This window comes from Bombina bombina, chromosome 5 (genome assembly GCF_027579735.1).
Source record: "Bombina bombina isolate aBomBom1 chromosome 5, aBomBom1.pri, whole genome shotgun sequence".
Lineage (NCBI taxonomy): Eukaryota > Metazoa > Chordata > Amphibia > Anura > Bombinatoridae > Bombina > Bombina bombina.
In genome coordinates, this window is record NC_069503.1 from 545,955,830 (window position 1) to 545,982,099 (window position 26,270).

Consider the following 26,270-nt stretch of genomic DNA (forward strand, 5'->3'; position numbering starts at 1 on the left):
TATTCAACCTCATAACCCCCATTTGGAACAATTAGGTGCAATGGCTAAGTATGCACAAATGTATTCAAAAAGTCAACATTTTACTAAATTGTTGTCTAGTGCTGCATTATATTAGTAAATCCTGTTTAACTGGTTTCTAGCTTCTAATTAAAGTGTCAGTCTATTCCAAAATGTTATTGTTTAAAAAAAGATAGATAATACGTTTATTACACATTTCCCAGATTTGCACAACCAACACTGTTATAGAAATATACTTTTAACCTCTGTAATTACCTTGTATCTAAGCCTCTTTTGACAACCCCCGATCATGACTATTTATTTATTATCTATTAACTTGCATTTTAGCCAATTAGTGCAGTGTCATCCACAACCCACGGGCGTGAGCACAATGTTATTTATGTGGCCCACATGAACTAACACCCTCATCTTGTGAAACGCAAATAAAAAAGCATGTGATTAAGAGGCTTAGAAACAGGCAGAAGTTTAGAGGTTTAAATGTTATAAAGTATATTAAAGGGACAGTCAAGTCCAAAAAAATCTTTCATGATTTAAATAGGGCATGCAATTTTAAACAACTTCCCAATTTACTTTTATCACCAATTTTGCTTTGTTCTCTTGGTATTCTTAGTTGAAAGCTAAAACTAGGAGGTTCATATGCTAATTTCTTAGACCTTGAAGACTGCCTCTAATCTGAATACATTTTGACCACTAGAGGGCATTAGTTCACATGTTTCATATAGATAACATTGTGTTGGTTGTGCAAAACTGGGGAATGGGTAATAAAGGGATTATCTTTCTTTTTAAACAACAAAAATTCTGGTGTTGACTGTCCCTTTAATATTAACAATGTTGGTTGTGCTAAGCTAGTGAATAGTTAGTAAAGGAGTTATCTATCTTTTTAAACTATAACATTTCTGGTATACACTGGCCCTTCAAGAAAGATGTATTATTTGCATCATTTAAATAACATAATACCCATATGCTAAATCACTTGAAAGTGATGCAGCATAACTGTAAAAAGCTGACAAATAAATGCAACATCTCTATGTAAAACAAGGATGATGTTTTAGCTCAAATATTTTACTCTACTCTTTTTACTGCCATCTGCATGGTGGATAATAATAATAATAATAATAATAATAATAATAATAATAATAATAATAATAATAAAATACAGCCAATCAGCTTCAGTAATGCTGATGTCACACTTTGCTTTACTGGGATTTTATGGGATTTCACTGAAATCTCACAAAATGTTGAACTAAACTTTCCTAAAATAAGGAGAGAAATAAAGTGACACAAACCAGATGTATGTTGCCTTACAAATCCCAGGACAAGCATCCCCTTTACCGGGGGATTTGACTACTTAGGAAATGTCATAGTAAAATATCTTCCATTTTTTGCATACAGATGTTCATGGGATATTTTCTTATCAGCTTTGTACAGATATGCTGTCTTTTTCAAGGGATTCTACATTTGGGTATCATGCCCCTTTAAGAAAGAAATACAAATGACCACAGTTTAGCCACATACTCAATCTGGAGTCTGCTGCATCATGAAACACTACATGGAAGACTGAAAAGAGACCTTATTTTGGTTAATCTAAGGCATTGGTTTTCAAACCTGTGCCAAAACCAGATTTTCAGGATAACCTTTGATGAGAGCAGGTAAAATCACCATGGTTACTAATCAGCTGATTATTTCACCTGTGCTCCAGTTCAGATATCCTCAAAATCTGGCCTGCTAGGGAGACCTGAGCACAGGTTTGAAAACCAGTAAAAAAAACCATCCTTAACATACAATTGTATTACAAGACCAGAGACTTCATATTTTGCTTTACTTTCTTTTACTACTAGTGTGCAGCATTTCAAAGTATAATAAATCACATAATAATTACATAAATACAGAGAAAAAAGAACCAATGAAGTTGGCCCAAGAGAAGGCTAATGCAGATACCATAGTAACAATGGACCAATCAGAAGACCCATACTGTCCATAAACTGACCATTAAGCTCCCTATCTTCCTCTTTCTTTTGCTGCTCATTCAAAAGATAAGTGTGCTGTTTCAGTGTCTTATATAAAATATATTATTATATTTATATTTCTCATTCTTCTTATTTAATATTTATTTCTATTAGTTTCATTTCTTTTTTCTCCTTAAATATTTATATTTTCATTATATTTTTATTTATTTATTTCCCCCTTTTTGGCTGTTTATTTTTTCCCATTGTACTGTATTATCAACTGCCGTTTTTTCTTTACTCTAATCGTTTCACTTTTCCTTCCTTGTTTATTTCGTTTTGCCCTCTTCTTTCATTCAAAACCTTTTTTCTTGTTCCTTTCTTAAACTTACCGTTTTTCTATGATATAACTTGGCAGTCTTATTGCGTATACCCTTTCTGTTTACTGGTCTCCTTTCCGGCCGCCATTTTGTGGCGTCTCTGATCTGTGACGTTGTTCGCCCGCCCTTTTTTTCTCCCTTTGAAGTCGTCACAGGATACTTCACCTCACGGATGATTATTCTTTGGGTACTCCTCCTCCCATAATATTTATACTTTGTTTCTTTTTTGTATTACTTTTGTATTTACTCTTCTTGTCTTAATTTTCAGATACTTGTTGCCCTCCGGTAGACTGTTTTGGAATTTTCAGAGGAAAAGTTAATAATAAATCTTTATTTATTATTTTTACCTTCTTTATTTTTTCTGTCAGAGAAGTTTTTTGTATGATTATTTGCATAAATTAATTATATATTTATATATATTTTTATTCATTTGAATAAATTACTTCAATTATTTTATTATTTTTATCACATTGTACTATTATTTTATCACCATTAAATATGTCCCAAGAGGCTTTAACTCCTAATCCTCTGACTGAACAGTCTGTTCAGAGAATGATAGACAACTCCATTGGTAAACTCATGTCACACATGACTAATTTAATTTCTAAACCTCCCCAAAAGAAAGCCATTAAGAGAAAATCTGCTTCTGCAGCTATTAAAATGAGTAAAACGTTAATTTCTAAATCTAAGCAGACTCTAGCTGATAATCCTATTCCTTGCGGCAAAGGAATTAAAATAACCGCGAACAGACCCCTAACTCCCAAGGGGCATAAGAAGGGAGTTTATAAACAAAAATCAAAATCTAAATCTTTTATTAGAGAAGAGCTTTCTGAATCTTCTACTTCAAAAAACTCTGATTCTTTTTATGGGGATTCTGATAAAAAATCATCAGATTTTGATTCTGACTCTCCTTCTGACTTAGAACATAAAAAGAAAAAATTTAAAAAACATAGTAAAAAATCTAAACATCTTGAGGATGAAAATATTTTTACTGATCCTATGGGTAACCCTCGCTTTAATGCGGATACCCTTCAACATCCACATTCTTCAGAATGGTTTCCTCCTTTAGATATTGCTAATTTTGTAGATTTTCAGTTAAAGAAAACCCTTAAAAAATATTCAAGGAATAATATGAGGGCCGAATGCCCCAGACCATTACTTCCTTATAATAGTAACATTACTTCGGATATAGATAGATAAATTTATAGGTACTCCGGGATATAAAATTAAAAAATGTTTAGATAGATCCTGGAAAAATTGCCAAGACAAGTTGTTAGACACTATTGGCCCAATAACAAAATTATTTAAACTCTCTGAAGAGGCTGTCAAAAAAAATCTAATATGGATCCTCATATAGTTAGAGATTGGGTACAAAGAATTTTATCCTTTGTTGGCAACACTAACGCTTCAATGATTATTGAGAGACGCAAAAACATTCTGCGTAGAATAGACCCAAAAATCTGTGATTTCGCTCTCGCCCCCGTTCCTGCCTTCTGCCACAATTGCCCTATTTAAGTTAATAGATGATTAAAAGATTAGACAAAGTTAAATTTATATCATGGAACATAGGTGGTATTTCGACCCCCATCAAAAGAAAAGCAATTGTCTCCCACCTGAGAAAAAATGAAAGGCTCTTGGATAAAAGAGGTTGTTGCCTCTCCCAGTTTTGGGAGAAAAAGAGGGGTAGCCATACTGATTGGAAAAAGACTAGAATATGAGTTAATACACTCTGTAAGGGACCTTAAGGGGAGGTTTGTGATGATGAAAATTAAAATTCAAGATCAATTGCTTACTCTTTGTAATATATACACACCCAATATGCTAGATTATGAGTTTTGGGATGCGCTGCAATCTAAAATATCAACTTATTCAGAAGGCTATGTGGTATTAGGCGGTGACTTCAACATGGCACCACAATCTCCTCTAGATAGGCTTCCGCAGACTAATAAACAAGCAAAACAAAAAAGAGACAACCTTGAAACAAAAATATTCAAAACTTTAACTCAGAATTTAGCTGTCAAAGACATCTGGAGGATCCAAAACCCTGATGTCCGAGAAAACACCTGCCTTTCCAGGGCTCATAAAACTCTATCCCGAATAGATCTCTTTCTAATTGATGATAGATTATGCACAATGAAAACTAATGCAGGAATAACTTTATCAGATCACTCTCCTATCTTCTTAGAACTACAGCTAAATCGGTTCATACACTCCTCTACAAGATTTAGATTTCCATATCATTTGGTCAATGATTCCAAATTTAAGAATCATTTGATCAATAGATTCAAGGAATACCTTCATTTTAACTCCGAATTTGCTGACCGCCTGGAAATATTCTGGGGAGCTGCTAAAGCAGTCCTCAGAGGGGAAATAATGGCTTATGCTGCCATGATATCAAAAAAATTGAAAAAGAGAGAGAAAGAGGTCACAAACTCTGTGACCAATGCATATAACCGTTATTTGCTGCAAAACACACCTCTCCAATGGGCTAAATATATAAAAGCCAAGAGTGAAAGAGATGCTATGGCATTATTAGTGGAAAAACAGAGAGAACTGAGGTTTCAGGCCAAGCTTTACCGGTTCGGCAATAAATCTGGCAAACTACTAGCTAAGTTAGCCAAAGGTGACAATAAGCTTCCTATGATTGAAAGGGTCTTTCATCGAGAGAAGCTTCTGGTAAAAACAGAAGACATCCTAGAGGTTTTTGAGGAGTACTACAGAGACCTGTACTCTGCAAAAACTACAGATGAATTTCAGTCTGAGCAATTTTGGGGTCAGGTAAATTGTCCTTCAATCACAGCAGAAATGAACTCTATTTTGAATAGCCCAATTTCCAACGAGGAAGTCAGTAAAAAGATTTTTGAATTAGCAACGAACAAAGCAGCAGGCCCAGATGGCCTTCCCAACGAGGTGTACAAGATTCTAACTTCAGAGATAGCTCCATATCTGTGTAAAACATATAATGGATTTTATATTGAGGGTAATACTATACCAGCTGGTTTTTCAGCCTCTTTCACGTCTTTGCTTCTGAAAGGAGGCAAGGATCCTAGTCATAAGGAATCTTATCGACCGATAGCCCTCTTGAACTCGGACTATAAGATCCTTGCCTCAATTCTGGCACGAAGGCTCCAAGGTGGCCTTCCACATATCATTCACAAGGATCAAGCAGGGTTCATCCATGGCCGCAACTCAGCCTCCAAAATTAGGGAGGTTCTCCTGATGACAGAGTTCTTTCAAACTAGAGAGGGACAGAGGGCAAAAAGGATCTCGCAATAGTCGCCATTGACGTGGCTAAGGCATTTGATTCAGTTTATTTTAGCCACCTGTTCACTTCTTTAGCCAAATTTGGATTCAGGGACAACTTCGCTAATTTTATTTATAACCTGTATGCATGCCCTTCCACCAGACAAATAGTTAACAACTTATTATCCTCAGATATCGTAATCGAAAGGGGAACGCGTCAGGGGTGTCCCCTATCCCCCCTTCTTTTCGATATCGCCATAGAGTCTCTCGCAATTAAGATCCGACAGAGTATTGAGGGCATTAATCTGGGCGAACATGTAATGAAGGCTGCACTCTACACGGATGACGTCCTTCTTTATATTTCAAATACAAAGTCGAATATACCCAAACTGCTTAGCATTATTCAACAATTTGGTTCCTTCTCAGGGTATATGGTCAATACCGCTAAATCTGAATTATTTTGGCTAAATAAAAACAGGGACTCAATTAAAGATAGTCCGTTTAAAGATGTCTCTGAATCATTTAAATACTTGGGTATTATTATACCAGTAAGCTTCACTGAGCTGTATAAAGTTAATATAACACCCATGTTAACAATGATTTGTGAGAGGCTGAAATCTTGGCAAAGTTTACCCATTTCGTTATCTGGGAGAATAGCCCTATATAAACTGATTCTTCTCCCGAAACTTTTGTATATATTACAAAACACCCCACTAATATTATACGGAAAAGACATTAGGTTGCTCAATAGGGCAGTTGGGAAATTCCTATGGCAGGGGAAAAAGGCGAGAATCTCTCTAACAAAATTAACTTCGGCAAAGGAATATGGGGGTTTAGTTTTGCCAGATATTAGGCAATATAACATGGCTTTTCTTGCACGAACAGTGACAGACTGGATTCTCATTAAAGACTATGTTACAAACATTTCATTAGAAGCAAATATCTGTCACCCATATCTTCTTACTGGTTTGGTGCATTGTGCACCCAAATTGTTACCTCCTGAAATTAAAAAGCTCAAAAGTATTTCGAACCCAATTAAAGCCTGGTGGAAAATAGGGAACACCCTAAGATTGGATTGCAGTGTATCCCAATACCTACCAATAAAAGGAAATCCAAGATTCCAACCCGGTCTGGAAACGGCCATATTTGATAGATGGTCCCATTTAGGTCTGGTAAAAGTTAAGCAAATCTTTGAAAATGATTCAAATGTTATAAAAACATTCGAACATCTGAAAAATGAATTTAATCTCTCACATAAAGAATTTTTTGCATATTTCCAACTTAGACATTATGGATTAAAGATCACAAGGAATACAAATTGGTCATGGACTCTAGGAAAACTGGAGAAGTGGCTGACTTTGATAAAAGCTGGACGCATGTCAATTACCCCCTGTTATGCACTCCTCAACGCCAACAAAGGAATTCCTTCACTGGAACACATAGCAATGACATGGTCCAGGTTAATCCCCTCAGAACCGGTAGAGTCAAAAAGTGTACAGAGGTCAATAGATCGAGTTTCTCGGGCCACTCTCTCTGCTACGTGGAGGGAAGCACATCTTAAAATCTTACATAGAACATACTTTACCCCAGCCTTAGGCTATAAAATACATAATACGGAATTTAGGGCCTGTCCAAAATGTTCCTTTGCTGCAGCGGACCTGGTCCATATGATGTGGAATTGTCCAAAGATACGCCAATTCTGAATTTTGGCTTAATAAAAATCTGGTGGCTGCTCCTCTCGCACTCACCCTGACACAGATCATTTTTTGTCTTCAATTGGAAGTACGGCAACAACCTCAGGAAAAATTAATCATTCTCACAATTTTAGCTGCCAGATATCTGATTCTTAAGTATTGGAAGGGTACAAAGACTCCCTCAATCCTCGAGGTTAAAAACTGTCTGAAGAAACAATGCATGATCGAGCAAAGAGACACCAATATTGATAATGAAGAAGACATAAAAAAATTCTTTCTGAAATGGTCAGCCTTTATCAAAGGCTATCCAATCAATGAAATAGAAATGATAATTTTTCCATTCAGGAATTCAGAATTGGTGTTGCTCAATCTGTGGTAGGGGATAGGGATGGGGGTTGGAGCTGGGGGACATGGATTAAATTTACGATTCAAGTTATTCTCCCCCCCCCCTTTTTTTTTTTTTTTTTTTCTTTCTGGGTGAGGTTAAGGGGAGAAGAGGGGGAAGACAACCAAGGAAGGGAAAATGAGAAAAAGGAGGTTTAACATAAATCATATGCGCTAGCAAACATAATCAATGCCACATGGCAATATGAGTTATTATTTATGTAATGCGGTACGCTAAGTTATTATTTTCTATGATGTAATAGATAGAAGTGATCTGTATCAAGAATATCACTGCCATGTTCTCGATTTATTGTTTTCTTCATATCCTTTTTGTTTGTTTTGCCTTATGTATGTATTACTCATTGTATAAAACCTCAATAAAAGTGAAATTTAAAAAAAAAAAAATGGTATTCTCTATCTGAATTATGAAAGAAAAATTTTGGGTTTAATGTCCCTTTAAATAAAAATACACTTTATACATTTAAATTAAATAAGAATAATATTACATTCAAATGGACAGTCTAATCAAAATTAAACATTCATTATTCAGATAGATATTATCAAATTTGCTTTGTTCTCTTGGTATTCTTTGATAAAAAAATAAACCTAAGTTACATTCCTATGTTCTTCACATTAACATTTTCCTTTATGTGAAGAACATAGGAATGTATAAAGTATTCCTAACACCTTAAGGTTTAGAGCAGTTGGTCTAGCCCAGTGTTGGTTAGCATGCGAGTAATAACTAATAGTTTTTTTATTTTCAGAGTGCTTTCGGAGAATGCGTTAGCGTGGTTATGATATCGAAGTACTGAAGTAAGCGTGTTTCGGTCTAACTTTTTACTTTCAACTTGTAATACGAGCTCTAATATGGCCGCAACCATTTTTTACTTTGAGTGCAGTTAGTGCACGAGCATAAAAAAAATAAAATTGCTCCATTCGTATTTGTGATACGACTCTGCTGTTTCCCCTAAATCTCAAAAAAAATTTTTTTCTAAAAACATAATTATTGTGTCTTTAAATCTTTGATTTAGATTATAATTTGCCTTTTATCAAACCTGACTGCACAAATCAAACTGTAATAAAAAAAGAATATTGAATTTCAAAAATGACATTCCTTTTCTTGCATCTTTGATAAATGGATTTTCTCTCAAAGTAAATGAATGGTCATTTTTTTTCAAATCAGGTTCATGTCAGAGAACAATAAATTCTGCTTAAAGGTTTCAAGTGGGACTTTCTAGAGATATGAAAATCCTTCTAAAAGTTGATTATTTAGTTCTCTCCTTGATCTTGCAATAATGATAAAATGATGTTATATGGAACTCCAAAAGTGATATTGTTGTCTTAGTTGTACCAAAGCAAGTACAATCACCTTAGAAAATACATTATAAAATGGTTTATAATTTACCAGGGAATAGCTCAGTTAATTAGAAGAACAATTCCTAAATTCTTCTACAGCAAATTCTCTAAAGTTGATTTGTGTAGGGTCCAATAGTTGCAATGTAGTTCTCAGAGAATCATTTTATTCAGTGGACTGGAGATTTAATATAATTAGTTTATTTTTTTTCATTTCAGATTTAAATTGGACCTAAGTCATATTCCTGTTGCTATTAACTGAATGCTAATTACATAGGCTGCTATATTTTTCTTTTCTTGTAGGAACCCCACTTCAACATTTGCTATTGGAAATTAATTAATATTTTGGACATACACTTGTGTTTCAATTTCCAGTTATGTGACTAGTTAATTATTTATCTAAAATTTTAGCATATATTAATCGATTATATATTATATGCTTCCATTTGCCTGCAGCATTAAAAACTCTGCAGTAATAATTTTCCTGCACTGGAAAGAACAAATATTTTACTTTCACTTGCACATACTGATATCCAGTTAAAGTTCTTAGTAATGTTATATCACTATATACATTATATTATGTACTGTTTATGTCTCAAGAAAATTGTAGAAAATATTCAGCAAGCTTGTTCAACCCATATATAGGAGGACATTTTATTCATTCTATTATATATTTTGTTCAATAATTATTGACCCAATTTGAAGAATGTTCAGATGATTCATATATAAATTCCCTATACAATATGCTTAGCACAGTTTATTTTATTTTTTTCTGGATCATTCCAATCAACTAGAAACATACCCCTAGATTACAAGTTTTGCGCTATAGAGGGTGCGAAACAAACGCAAAAAATGTTGCGTTATTTCATCCTCCATAGCGCTGCCATTACAAGTTTCTGAAAAGCCGCCTTGTGCGTGCGATATGGTGGTGATAAGCTCCATACCGCACAAAATCCAAGGGCTGAGAATACGTGCTTGTGCACGCTTTCCCCATATACATCAATGGGGAGAGAGTGTTAGAAAAAAAACTAACACCTGAAGCGCGGAATGAAAAGCTCTGTAACACAATTCCATTGATGTATAAGGGGAAAAAAAAGTTACATTTAAACCTAACACCCTGACATAAACCCCAAGTCTAAACACTCCTAATCTGCTGCCCCCAACATTGCCAACACCAAAATAAAGTTATTAACCCCTAATCTGCCACTCCGACATCGCCGCCACTAATAAAAGTTATTAATCCCTTATTCCGCCGCTCCCCGACATCCCCACCACTATAATAAAGTTATTAACCCACTATTCTCCGCACCCCAACATCGCCGACACTATAATAAAGCTATAAACCCCTATTCCGCTGCTCCCCAACATTGCAAAAAACTAAATTAAACTATAAAACCCTAAACCTAACAACCCCTAACTTTATATTAAAATTACAATATCGCTATCTTAAAATAAATAAAAACTTACCTGTGAAATAAAAAAAACCCTAAGTTTAAACTAACAATTAACCTAACATAACTATTATACTAAAATTAAAATAACTACCAATTAAAAAAACAAAATTATGAGGGGGCGGAGCCGGCCATGAGCAGAGTTAGTGTTCCGTTACACGATCTGGGGTAAACAGCCCTACAGGAGTAAAATTTGGCCGTAAATAATGCAGCTATGATCCTTTCAGCTGCAGACAGTGAATCTGCCAGTGTGACAAACTATTCTATGGATCGCTGGGTCATGAATCTCCCACTGAAGCCTGCAAGTGTGGCGCACGAACATCGCACAAACTGCGACACAGGAAGAGGGTCTGAGGATTCCCAAATAAGGCCCTAATGTCAATGTAAAGCTCATACAAATCAACACACACTGCTTATGCAGCGTAAGTCTTATGTAGGAGCCTACAGTTGGGAATAAAACATAACACGTAGCAAACTAGTCACCTCCACAAAAACCCTATATCTACCAACGCCACACGATTAACAGCCCATCCAGGTCTTCAATATAACATAATTAAAAAAGCATGCATCCATATGCACTGATATCTGTACGAATTTATTCTTTAAATGAATGTGGTGAACTACTACGAGATGCGGCATATACACATGGCAGTTATATTTCATTAACCTTACATAATAACACATGCAGGCAGCCCTGTTTGTGGCTTCTCATTTCAGGATAGTGAGTACCTGGATATGACCGGACTGGGCCCATGGTGCACCTCCAAATCAATAGAATAATAAGGGTTTATGTATAATCTGTGCCCTCTTTTTATCAGCACACTCTACTGAGCTCCCACAATATTTTGCATGTTAAAAGGGGGGGTGCCGCAGGGCTCAGACGAACAGCTTGGGACACAAGCATCAAGCCATCATTGGACAACTACCAGGCTGCATTAACCGTATAGGCCTGCTTTAGGCTTGCATCAACTGCCCTGCACAAAACCTTGTGACTGTATGCACGCAGCACAAATCACTCATTTGAGAGACACAGAGAGCAAAGCATAAGATAGGTCAACTCTTCTAAGATGTCTTCCCGAAGGGTGTCTAAACTAGACAAAGTGACTAAAAGTAATATTTCTGCAGGGGTGAAAATAGATTCATACTTTAAAGTCATTGAAGCATCGATCTCTTCACCCCAATCAATAATCTCTACGGATCCAGAGGAGGGCAATGCAGAAGCCTCAGCACAGTTAACGGATAGTCCTATCACTAGAGCGGATTTATTACTACTGCCCTCGAAAGAAGATTTTAAAACATTCATGGTACAAGTGAGCCAGATTATATAGGACAGCCTATCAGAAGTGAAGAAAGACATAACTGAACTCGGTCAGAGATTGCTGCAGGTGGAAGAACAGACAGAAGAACTAACCACAGAATCTAACACCATGGCAAGTACAATTGAAAAGCAAAATGCCACAATCCTCCAGTTGCAGACCCAGATGGAAGATCTGTATAATAGAAATCGAAGACAGAATCTAAGAGTTAGGGGAGTGCCTGAAATCATAGCACATTCTCAGATAAACTCCTATCTCCAAAAGTTGTTTGACCACCTCCTAAAGTCCAAGGAACCTACTTCTATCCTGATTGATAGAGCCCATAAAGCTCTCAGACTGCAACCTTCTCCAAAAGACCCCCGTGGGACATTATAATTAGATTTCACCAGTATACCGATAAAGAAATTATATTAACAGCATCCAGGAAACAATCTCTGATTAACTTCAAATAAAATGTCATTCAAATATATGCTGACCTCAAAAGGAAGGAGGCTAGATACTTAACCCTACACCTCAAGGACCTTGGCAACCCCTACCGCTGGGGTTTTCCTTTTTCCCTAAAATTGGTTAAAGATAACAGAACCTACACCTACAGAGACTCTGACAACATAGAGAACTTTTGTTCTAACCTTGATATTCATATACCTTCCTTACCTCCTCTCTCAGAGGATAAGACCCCAAGCGATGCACAAAATCTTAAACCTCGTTGCCCTGACTGGACCACCATATCCAGGAAAAGAAAAGGCCAACCATCTAACAAACCATGCTCTTCTGGCACTGGAGACAAACCACTAAGATTGTATCAAACGTCTATATATCTCTGATTGACTCTCAATATGCAAGAACTGAGATAACACGATGAGTCTGATTTTCTTTCTTTGCTTATAGACACTAATGCATTATGTGATTCTTGCAATCGTTAATGATCGTTATGATAATCGTTATGATTCTCCTAGTTTAAACTTAATTTGTAACTCCTATTGCCCCAGGAGTAGAAACATCATCCGATGTTTATCCCCCTAAGTACTAAAAAGTACAGTTCCCTTCCCCTAGAGGGTAACAAGCACTTGTTTGAGAATGTTCTTTTTGTTGTTTGTTATGTTCTAATATTTACTTGTTCAAGCAGAATGTACACAGATGACTATGAGCTTTGGCTATCATTGACATGTTGCTTTCCTTTCCCCCTTTCCCTTGGAGGAGGGAGATTGTTACCGTTCCATGTATCAGGACGATTGGGTAAGAGACCTCACTTTAATGCACACTTACACTTTACACTCCATAATGACACATAGACTGTTGAACTTCCTCTCACAAAATGTAAAAGAGCTCAACTCTCCCATGAAGCGCTCTATAGCTCTATAAGAATTTGAGAAATACAAAAACTCTATAGTGTTTATACAGGAGACATATTTTCAAGGCTCTGCAGAACCTAAATTTACCTCCAAATCCCAACACATTTGGATTTTTTAGCTCCGCACAAAACAACAACAACAAAAAAAAAAAAAAAACGGAGTGGGGACGCAGTTTCATAAAGATATAGTGTTTCAATTACTTCACAAAATATCCTACAAAGAGGGCAGGGTCTTAATTTTAATAGGCTTGATATTCCAATGCCTGGTCACTCTGGAAAATGTGTTTGCTCCAAATTTGAAAAGAGTCCCCTTTTTTAAAAAACTAATATCATTGATAACGGAACATATAAAGGGAGCACTGATTATAGGTGGAGACTTTAATGTCATACTAGATCCTAAAATTGACTCCACAACCACTAAGCCGAACCCATCCTCCAGAACCCCAAACTATCGGCCAGATTACGAGTTTTGCATTAGAAGCTGTGCGGTGCTCACTTCCCTACAGCGCTGGTATTACAGGTTTTTATAAACCCGGCGTTAAAAGGCAAGAAGTGAGTGTTGAGCAAAATTGTGCTCTATACCGCACTCCAATACCAGCGCTGCTTAAGTCAGCGGTGAGCTGGTCGTACGTGCTCAGTCTAACACCTGCAAAAAAGCAGCATAATACTCAGTAACACAGCCCCATTGATTCCTATGGGTAAAAAAAAATTATGTTTACACCTAACACCCTAACATGAACCCCAAGTCTAAACACCCCTAATCTTACACTTATTAACTCCTAATCTGCCACCCCCGACATCTACATTATACTGTTAACCCTTAATCTGCCGCTCCGGACACCGCCGCCACCTACATTATACTTATTAATCTCTAATCTGCTGCCCCCAACATCGCTGACACCTACATTATTTTTATTAACCCCTAATCTGCTGCCACCGATATCGTTGCCACCTACATTATACTTATTAACCCCTAATCTACCGCTCCGGAAATCGCCGCCACTATAATAAACATATTAACCCCTAAACCGCCGCACTCCCGCATCGCAAACATTAGTTAAATATTTTTAACCCCAATCTGCCATCCCTTCCATCACCGTCACCTACCTAAATTTATTAACCCCTAATCTGCCGCCCCAACGTCGCTGCTACTATACTAAATGTATTAACCCCTAAACCTAAGTCTAACCCTAACACCCCCAAACTTAAATATAATTTAAATCTAAATAAAATTACTATTATTAACTAAATTATTCCTATTTAAAACTAAATACTTACCTATAAAATAAACCCTAAGCTAGCTACAATATAACTAATAGTTACATTGTAGCTGGCTTAGGGTTTATTTTTATTTTACAGGCAATTTTGTATTTATTTTAACTAGGTAGAATAGTTATTAAATAGTTATTAACTATTTAATAACTACCTAGCTAAAATAAATACAAATTGACCTGTAAAATAAAACCTAACCAAAGTTACACTAACACCTAACACTACACTACAATGAAATAAATGACCTAAATTAAATACAATTAAATAAATTAAATACAATTAGCTAAAGTACAACCCCCCCCACTAAATTACAGAAAATAATAAACAAATTACAAGATATTTAAACTAATTACACCTAATCTAATAGCCCTATCAAAATAAAAAAGCCCCCCAAAGTAAAAAAAAAAAACCCCTAGCCTAAACTAAACTACCAATAGCCCTTAAAAGGGCCTTTTGCGGGGCATTGCCAATCAGCCAATAGGATTGAGCTGGCATTCTATTGGCTGTTCCAATCAGCCAATAGAATGCTACAGCGTTGTAGTGTAAAACTCTTAACTACTGACTTTAAAATGCCTTAGGGATCTTGGAGGTAGAGGGTGTACCGCTCACTTTTTGGCCTCCCATGACAGACACGTAATACCGGCGCTATGGAAGTCCCAAAGAAAAAAGACTTTACGAAGTTTACATAAGTCGTTTTGCGGTAAGGCCAAAGAAGTGTGCGGTGCCCCTAAACCTGCAAGACTCGTAATAGCAGCGGTATTGAAAAAGCAGCGTTAGGACCTGTTAACGCTGCTTTTTCAGCCTAATGCACAACTCGTAATCTAGCCTATTGTTTTTGACTTCCTCAAACGAACAGGAGTAGTGGACATTTGGAGAATACAACACCCCACACAGCGAAACTACACTTTCTATTCTAACCCTTGGTCCCAATATACACGTATTGACTATCAATTTATTGACCAACTTAGCATGAGTCAGGTGAGTGATTCTGACATCTGTTCAACAGCATGGTCTGACCACTCACTCATTACTTTATCTATAGATTGGTTGGAAGGTCCATTAACCCCATACATTTGGAAATTGGATGAATCGCTCCTATAACATACTCCCACTCACCTTAAAATCCTCCAAACTCTCCAAGAATATTTCCAACACAACACTTTACCCGAGATCTCACCCCTCTCCTTGTGGGATGCACACAAATCTGTAATTAGAGGTTAATATATCAAACAGAGAGCTAAGATTAGGAAAAACTATAACCAAACCATGCTACAAAATGCAACTAAACAAAATAATCTGGAACTGCGACACAAACTAAACCTTAGTGACTCTGAAATTCAGCGTTAATTAAGCAAGGCTAGAAAATAAATTAATTTTATGCTAACTAAAGAAGCCCAGAGAAAAGCCCTATATCTTAGGAAAGTGTTCTTTCACGAGGGCAATCGCGCGGGTTCGTTCCTGGGAAGGGCCCTTAGAGAGAAAACAACAAAAACCCACATTTACGAAATAAGGACAGGGAATGGGGGGTTGGAACACGACAGCAAACAAATAGCCAACCAATTTAACACCTACTATAATCAACTCTATAATCTTCCTAAGGATAACTCTCCGGATCGCATCGCACATATGAAAGATTATATAAAGAGAGCCCAATAGAATGAGTCCTGCCCAGAGGGACAAATTGGAAGACCCTATCACCTTAACAGAAATGACTGCCATTAAAGGGACAGTCTAGTAAAAATTAAACTTTCATTATTCAGATAGGACTTTTAATTTTAATCAACTTTCCAATTTACTTTTATCATCAAATTTGCTTTTAGCTCTTGCTATTCTTAGTTTAAACTAAACATAGGTAGGCTCATATACTAATTTCTAAGACTTTGAGGGCTGCCTCTTATCACATGCTTTTTAAATCTCTTTTCAACACAAAGAGACATAAAGTACACGTGGGCCATATAGATAACACAGTGTTCAGGCACAGGGGGTTATTTAAGGTTTAGCACAAAACAGTGCTAAATTTAAGACAATAGATAATAAACAGTCACAGTCATGTGATCAGGGGGCTGGAAGAAGGTTTCTAGATACAAGGTTATCACAGAGGTAAAAAGTATATTAATATAACTGTGTTGGTTATGCAAAACTGGGGAATGGGTAATAAAGGGATTATCTATTGTTTAAAACAATAACAATTCTATGGTAGACTGTCCCTTTAAGGATTTACCACAAAGAAAAAGCCCTGGTCCAGATGGCCTTACAAACTCATACTACAAATAATATAACACTATCCTAGCACCCCATATGCTAAAACTCTTCCATTCTTTAGATAACAAGTCCACATTATCCACTACCATGCAGGAAGCACAAATAGCAGTAATATTAGCTATAGACTGATCTCACTGTTAAATTTGGATCTGAAGATCCTAGACAAAATACTATCCAAGAGACTAAATACCATAATCCAAGACTTGATCCATACAGACCAGGTTGGGTTTGTTCCGTGTCGAGAGGTGCGAGACAACTCCATAAGAGAGTTGCAACTGGTCTCATATGCCAAATATCACAAGATCGTGTCGGTCTTTGTAACTATTGATGCTGAGAAAGCCTTTGACCACTTAAGCTGGGACTTTCTCAAAGCCACACTAGAGTCATTTGGCTTTGCTGAAAAAATGATAGCCCCCTTAAGCTACAGAGAGACTTGTTTAAATATTTGGGCATTGCACTTTCATCTAATACATCAATTCTCTTTGAAAGAAATTACAAAACTTTCCTTCATAATATTCAAAAAGATTTATTAAACTGGTCTTCCAAACCACTGTCTTGGTGGGGCAGGATTCAGTCCATCAAAATTACCATTTTACCTAAAATTCTCTACATCCTGCAAGCCATGTCAATCCACTTACCTAACTGGTATCTATCTCAACTACAAGTCACAATCAACACCTTTTATATGGGGCAAACACAAACCACACATAAACAAACTAACACTTTACAGACATAAAGAGTTGGACGGGCTAGGCCTGCCAAACATAAAAGACTACTATGTAGCAATCACATTACAGAGAGTCTTAGATTGACATGGATCATTAGACACGAAAGCTTTGGTTTCCTTAGACTCTCACTTGTTAAGGGTCCCTAATATTGTGGCAGTGTGTTGGGTCCCGCGGTACCTGAGACCACCCCTGTGTACATTTCTTGATATACAGACACTTTTTCCACATGTGGGACTCAGTAGTTTCTACCAAAAACAACATAACCCACACCCGCTCACCTCTCTTTCCGATTGCCCTAAATGCAGAGCTGGTAGGAGGACTCGACAACAAATTCTGTAGAACACGAGAATGGGATCACACACTACCATTAGCTAAATTTATCAACAATGGGAGGTTAGTTGATATAGACAAATCCATATCACAATGTGAAGGCAGGCCTGGAAGTTGGCTAAAACTCTCATTACATTGCGTCATGCACATATAGATCTGACTTACTAAGACCCCCTAAAGGATAAAACAAGGATTGAGTCCTTATGGAGGTGCGCACATATGAGAAGCAGAGCACAAAAAACAGAACCAGTCTCGGGGGAGGCAAGGTGAATCCCCACCACAGGCCACCCGGTCTGACGGCAGCACTCCCGAGGAGAGGATAATGGCAGATATCTGTAGGAGCAGAAAACAAAGAGAGGCGCCTTATGGGACAGTATCGTGGTGTCGCTAAGATGCAGGATAGAGCGAACAGCACACACAAATGGCAAGATACTCACAAGTGAGATGGCATAAACGTATGCCAAACTAGACAGGACGGAACCTTAGTCGTCAGCCAGATGGTCCAATAGGATGAAGGCTCTAGCGCTCCAATGGTCCAATCCGCAGCGGCGGAGATACACAGACGTCAGAGGCCCACAGCGTCTGTGGGAGGATTAATGGCTCAGAGTCCTTGGTGTAAGTGGCAGGATACCGCTCCACACACAGGATCAGAATGATGGTAGACAAAAAGAGCGGGGGTATCATAAAAGAAATTTTATTTAAAAAATTAATTTTAAAACTGTTTAAAATACTAATAATACAAGGAAACAGCAACGCGTTTCTCGACCTTCCGGTCGTTTCATCAGGCTGATGAAACGACCGGAAGGTCGAGAAACGCGTTGCTGTTTCCTTGTATTATTAGTATTTTAAACAGTTTTAAAATTAATTTTTTAAATAAAATTTCTTTTATGATACCCCCGCTCTTTTTGTCTACCATCATTCTGATCCTGTGTGTGGAGCGGTATCCTGCCACTTACACCAAGGACTCTGAGCCATTAATCCTCCCACAGACGCTGTGGGCCTCTGACGTCTGTGTATCTCCGCCGCTGCGGATTGGACCATTGGAGCGCTAGAGCCTTCATCCTATTGGACCGTCTGGCGGACGACTAAGGTTCCGTCCTGTCTAGTTTGGCATACGTTTATGCCATCTCACTTGTGAGTATCTTGCCATTTGTGTGTGCTGTTCGCTCTATCCTGCATCTTAGCGACACCACGATACTGTCCCATAAGGCGCCTCTCTTTGTTTTCTAAGACCCCCTAACCCCCTTCGAGAAATTGTGTCTGAATGGAAAAAACAGTCCAACACCCTCTATCAATATCCCATAAACTACTACAAACCTCAGAGGTCCCCTCACTGCCAAATTATATGGCTAAATGGCAACATGACTTACATTTAGATATAGACAAAGCAGGTTGGGATAAAATCCTTCATAACACAAGTAAATCTTCATCCTCACCACAAATTTTAGAACTAAATTATAAAGTGCTTAAGAGGTGGTATTTGACCCCTGCTCGTCTACACTCCATCTATCCAGAAGCCTCTCGGCTTTGTTTGTAGAGGATGTGGGGAACATGGCTCATTAATACATATGTGGTGGCAGTGCCCCAATTTGATCCCATTCTAGAGATCAATAGGTTTACATCTCCAAAAAACTTTCTCATCAGAAATATAATTAACCCCTAGGGTTGCGCTGCTCAACGATCTCCCGAATATTAAGCGTAAACTAAGATTACGCCTTTTACAAATTTGCCTAAATGCAGCCAAATCTTTGATAGCCAGACATTGGAAGTCCCCAACGAGAATCTTCATTACATCCTGGTTAGATAGAGTAAATGAACTACTAGAGCTCGAAGAACATGGCTACTTGAAGTACAATTCCCATATCCCTTTTGAGGAGATCAAATTTATGTGAGAGGAATCCCTCTATACTCCATAACATATCAACTTGACCGATTAACCAGCTATACAAGAATGACACAGTGGAAAGATCACCCTCCTCCTCCCCCCTTATCCCCTCCCTATACCCCCTTATTTTCTTCTTCTCTCTCCCCTCGTAATAACTTGTCTCCCCAATATACCGGGGTGGAATGCTCTTAGCCCTTAGTCCTCATCAAGTTGTTATAGACGTCACAGCTTGCATCTTCATAGTAGCTTCAGGGCCCAGCATAAGGACACCTGTGCGATTCTTTGCATTACACCACGTGGAGGCAAAAGATACAATACCTGGACTCATAGGTATTGATTACTTAGCCTTAAAAAAGAACTAGGTTAATGTTTATTGTTTACTGTTTATTTTTTATTGAAAACAAAAAACAAAAAAAAACTTAAAATCATAAAGATGGGAATGTAATTATCACTTTATTGTATCAACCAGAAATTGTCAAATAATTGTTGTTGAAAGATGATGTTTGCTCATGATTGTTGTATGCTATCTTCCCTCAATAAATATATATAAAAAAAATAAATTACACATTAAAAAAAAACTAACACTACTAAAAAAAATTTAAGTCTAAATTATAAAAAATTAAAAATACTACATTACAAATAATAAAAAACACTAAATTACGAAAAATAACAAATGAAATTATCCAAAATAAAAACAATTACACCTAATCTAATAGCCCTATAAAAATAAAAAAGCCCCCCCCAAAATAAAACAAAACCCTAGCCTACAATAAACTACCAATAGCCCTTAAAATGGCCTTTTTTAGACATTGCCCTAAAGAAATCAGCTCTTTTACCTGCAAAAAAAATACAAAGACTCCCCAACAGTAAAACCCACCACCCAACCAACCCCCCAAAATAAAAAAACCTAACTCTAACAAAAATCTAAGCTACCCATTGCCCTGAAAAGGGCATTTGTATGGGCATTGCCCTTAAAAGGGCATTCAGCTATTTTACATTGCCCTGAAATGGGCATTCAGCACTTTTTAAAAAAAACAAACCCTAAACTAAAAACAAAACACATCCAAAAATATTTAAAAAAAACTAACACTAACCCCCGAAGATTCACTCACAGTTTCTGAAGTCCAGACATCCATCCTCATCCAGGCGGCGAGAAGTGTTCATCCAGGCGGCGAGAAATCATCATCCAGGTGGCATCTTCTATCTTCATGCCGGTGGCGTATTCTTTCTTCATCCTGGCGGCGCAGAGTGGATCCATCCTTGAAGACATCCGGCGCGGAGCGTCCTCTTCATACGGTCACTACCATACACTGGATCTTCAATGCAAGGGAGTCTTTTCAAAATGGTGTCCCTTGCATTCATATTGGCTGATTTGATTCTTCAAATTCAAATCAGCCAATAGGATGAGAGCTACTGAAATCCTATTGGCTGTTCAAATCAGCCAATAGGATGAGAGCTAATGAAATTCTATTTTTTCAGGGCAATGTAAAAGAGCTGGATGCCCTTTTAAGGGCAATGCCCATACAAATGCCCTTTTCAGGGCAATGTGTAGCTTAGGTTTTTGTTAGAGTTAGGTTTTTTATTTTGGGGGGTTGGTTGGGTGGTGGGTTTTACTGTTGGGGGTTCTTTGTAGTTTTTTACAGGTAAAAGAGCTGATTTGTTTAGGGCAATGCCCTACAAAAGGCCCTTTTAAGGGCTATTGGTAGTTTATTGTAGGCTAGGTTTTTTTATTTTGGGGGGGGCTTTTTTATTTTTATAGGGCTATTAGATTAGGTGTAATTGTTTTTATTTTGGATAGTTTCGTTTGTTATTTTTTGTAATTTAATAATTTTAGACTTAATTTTTTAGTAGGGTTAGGTTTTTCTTAATGTGTAATTTAGTTTTTTTTTAATAGGTAGTTATTTTAATTTTAGTATAATAGTTAGGTTAATTGTTAATTTAAACCTATTTTTTTTTAATTTCATAGGTAAGTTTTTAATTATTTTAAGATAGGGATATTGTAATTTTAATTTAAAGTTAGGGGGTGATAGGTTTAGGGGTTAATAGTTTAATTTATTAGTGGCGATGTTGGAGGGCTGGCGGTTTAGGGGTTAATCAGTTTATTTAGTAGTGGCGATGTGGGGGGTTGGCGGTTTAGGGGTTATTAGGTTTAGTTAGTGGCGGCGGTATTGGGGAGCGGCGGAATAGGAGTTAATAACTTTATTATAGTGGCGGGGATGTGGGCAGGCGGCAGATTAGGGGTTAATACGTTGAAGGCCTCAGTTTAGGGGTTAATAGGTAGTTTATGGGTGTTAGTATACTTTATAACAGTTTAGTTATGAGTTTTGAGAAACATTTTTGTGGCGCAAAACTCATAACTACTGCTTTCAGATAGCGGAATGGATCGTGTCGGTATAGGCTGGAATGCAAGCATTTTAGCCTGAACGCACAACTTGTAATACTGGCGCTATGGAAATCCCACGCAAAAACTTAATTTATTTTTATTGCGGGATTGTTGTTGCGTTACAGGCTAAAATGCATGCGGTATAGCTATACCCACAAAACTGCAAGTAATGGCTGCGTTACTGTTTTTACCCTGAAATGGCCATTTTTTCAGCGTTAAAACCGTAACGCAAAACTCGTAATCTAGGTGATAGTTATTATAGGGTTTCAAACTATTTTACACCATGTAAAACCCCATTAAATTTAGAGAAGTTGACAGCAGATTTCCAATCCATCAAAATTCTTTTCATATGGTTTGTAGACTTACATATTTTAATCTTTATAAACCCAATTTAACCAATTTTAAAATAAATATTTTTGGCTGATTTTTAAGACTTAATTTTGAATGCTAAAATTTAAAGGGCTATGAAACCCAATTTTTCATTCATAATTCAGATAGAGCATGTAACTTTAAACAATTTTCTAATTTACTTATTTACTATTATCAATTTTTCTTCATTCTTTTGGTATCTTTTGATGACAAGCAGGGACGTAAATGCTGAGGCGCTAGCCCATTTCTGTAACACTACATGGCAGCAGTTTTGCAAGAATCTTTTCCATTTGTAAAAGCACTAAATGGCGGCACTATTTCCTGTCATGTAGTGCTCCAGATGCCTACCTAGGTATCTCTTCGACAAAGATGATCATGGGAACTAAGCAAATTTGATAATAATATAAATAAATTGGGAATGTTTTTTTTAAAATGGTGTGCTCTGTCTGAATCACAAAATAAACTTTTTAGGTTTCATATTCCTTTAAGCACACAATGATTTTATTGTCTAATGAACATTTAGATTAAATGAGATTTTTAAATTGTACACAACCTAAATATATTTATGATTAGAATTATGAATTTGGACAATTAAAAATTTTTTAATTATAAAATGATATGAGATATTATTTCTAAATTGAAACAAAAAATAATAAACTGCCTTCTTTTAATTTTACATCATCTGTGTGTGTTTTGCTTTAAAGTAGATGTGAAGTCACCAAAAACATTAGCAAAAACCTCAAAATAATTGGTTTTAATTTTGTATCAAATTAGATTGTGGTTTAATTATTTAAAACTACACTTGTTTTAATGCATTTGAATGACATGGAATCGAAAGCCATATCGAACCTGCGTTGAATTCCAAATGTTTGAATGTCAAACTCCGGGCCTTTGTGACTTTAATTTTAATTACACTTCTAAAGTCGGATATTCACAACTTCAGGTCTATTTTAGGTTTAGTTGCATCCGATAAACCTTAACATTATCAAGATAAGAGAGGCAGCTCAAATATCTTATCTAACAAGCTGTGAAAATAGGTTTCTTAACTCCAAATTGAAAACAGAACACATCAGAGTGAAAAAGAACTCTGCTCAAAGACAGAGAGCACAAGTCAGTATATAAGAAAATGATAATATTTATCCTTTAAAGGGACTGTAAAGTCAAAAATAAACTTTGATGATTAAGATAGAGGATGCAATTTTAAACAACTTTCCAATTTACATTTATTATCTGCTTTTTTTTGTTCTTTATCGATCCTTTGTTAAAAGCATAGCATAGCCATGCACAACTGGGAGCTAACTGCTGATTGGTGGCTTCACATATATGCCTCTTGTCCCTGGCTCACCAATGTTATTGACGGCCTTGAATGTCAGAGTCAGGATTTTATCTTTCATTCTGGAGGCTAAAGAAATCCAGTAAAGGGACTGGCAGAGAGGTGCAGCAGATAAAGATTGATATGTAAGGAAGATCAGCCTGGCAGATGCATTTATTATAGATTTAAAGGAAATAGACGACAACTAGGGAGACCAGGTAGGATGGAATTGCAGTAGTCAAAGCAGGAAATGATGAGAGAGTGAATTAAAATCTTAGTTGTGTCTTGTGAAGGGTTGCCACCTCGGCCATGTTTTCCTGGACAGTTATGAGTTATACATGCTGCAGTGTGTGTAGGGAGAGACATGTATTTTGCAGATCAGCAGGAAAAATGCATGTTCCTCCCTGCATACCCTGCAGCATGTATAATTTCTAAAGGTCCAGGAAAGCATGTCTGAGATGGCAACCCTAGTCTTGTATAAGGACGTGGCAAATTTTGGAAATGTTTTTAAGGTGGAAACATCAAGAACTGGCTAAAGACTGGATGTGAGGAGTGAAAGAAAGATCTGAGTCGTGTTACCCCAAGACATTTGGCATGCGGGTTAAGGTAATTATCTTATTATCAACAGTTATAGAAGGATGGGGAATAGAGATTTTGAAAGAAGGGGGGAAAATAAGGAGCTCCGTTTTGGGGAGATTTGTAGTATGAGGATATCCAGTATGAAATATTAGAAAGACAGTTAGTGGCATGTTAGCGAAGGAAGGGGATAGGTCATCAGCATACAAAGAATATTGAAACCTGTGGGATTGTATTAAGGAACATAAGGAAGATGTATAGAATTAGAAGAGAATATAATTAAGGACAGAGACTTTTGGTACCCCAACAGAAAGTGGTAAAGGGGCAGAGTATGCTCCAGAGAAGGCTAAACTAAAGGTATGGAAAAGAACCACAAGAGGGTTGGTTGTGTTACAAATGCTCAAGGATTGGAGGGTTTGGAGCAAGAGAGGGTGGTCAACAGTATCAACAGTATCAAAGGCTTTCAGACAGATCAAGAAGGATTAACAGAGACATGACCTTTTGATTTTGCTGTAAGTAGGTAACCTTAATAATTTCTGTTTCTGATGAGTGTTGGGGCAAAATCCAGATTGCATTGCATCAGGGAGGGAGTTTAATGTGAGGAAGTGTGATAGACATGTAAAAACTGGCTTTTGTAGAAGTTTAGAGGCAAGAAGGAGTAGGAAAATAGGGCAGTAGTTGGATGGGGAGGTTGAATCAAGAAAAGGATTTTTGAAGATAGTTGTGACTAGTGCATGTTTAAGGGATGAGAGAGGGAGGGCAAAAGTGCTGAATTTGTGGCTTTGAATGTTTTGGATGTCGGGGGGGGTGGAGACTGAAAGTGTGTTAAAATATTATTTTGTTTCTGATGGAATCAAGTTTGTTGTTGAAGTGGCTGGCAAAATCTTGAGGTGAGAAAGATGTGGTAATAGGAGGTGGGAGTAGAAGGGTATTGAAAGGGGAGAACAGACATTTTGGGTTTGAAGAAAAAGTTCAGATAAGAGTAGAGAAGTCATCCTGCTTAGAAAGGTTAATAATAGGAATCCAAGATAAGCTTTAAAGATGTTAGGATGGCATGGAACATCCTACCTTATATGGTGTACTGCAGCCTCCTCCTTTTAGGCAATGGGAAATTGGAATGGGGTGTGTGCCTAGCAGTGAAGACAGTCCCCTATGATCCGATCCTGACCTTGAAATCACGTGTTTTAAATTTTGCAGCAAGTGTTTACATTGGAACTTCATTCCGATCTAAGAACTTGTTCCCCGGCATTAAGGGGTTAAGTAAAGAAAGTCAGCTAAAAATAGAGACTTTCTCCAATGTCACTTAGTAGTGCAGGAACATTGTTGAGGTAGCATGTCAGAGCAGTATGCCAAGGTTGTGGATTAGCACGTGAATTGCAATCTATGGTATGAGGGGCCAAATTGTCAAGGACTAATTTAAGAGTGGAGTTGTATTGACAGATAGATTGGTCAGGGCAGGAAAAGGAGGAGACAGAAGAGAGCAGAGGTGAGCGATGTTGTATATCTAGTAACTTTAAGCTTCTGTGGAGTTTGGTATAATTGTTAGATGGAGAGAGAGTAATGGGAAGAGCTGAGATGTTGCAGGTAAGGCGATAAGGGGCAGAAAAAGGAAAATGGGAATTTGTGAAGTTTAAAAGAGTGCATCAATAGCTGAAAATCAGTTCAAGGCAATGTCCATCTTTGTGAGAGGGAGAGTTGGTCCATTGTGACAGACAGTAAGATTAAGTGAGCTGGAGAAGTTTTTTTGCGCCAGGGGCAGTAGGATTATCAGCGGGGAGGTTAACATTACCAAGAATGAGGACAGGGGTGTCTGAGGAGAAGAAATAAGGTAACCAGGCAGCAAAATGATCAAGAAAAAGTTTGGGAGCTTGGGTGGCGATATGTAACCGAAACATATATAGAAAGGGGAGAAAAAAAGCCATTCATGTGGCTTTCAAGGAAGAAAATGTGAGGGAAGAGATGGGTTGTATTTGCTGAAAGGTGCAATGAGAGGAAAGTAAAATATCTACACCTCCTCCTT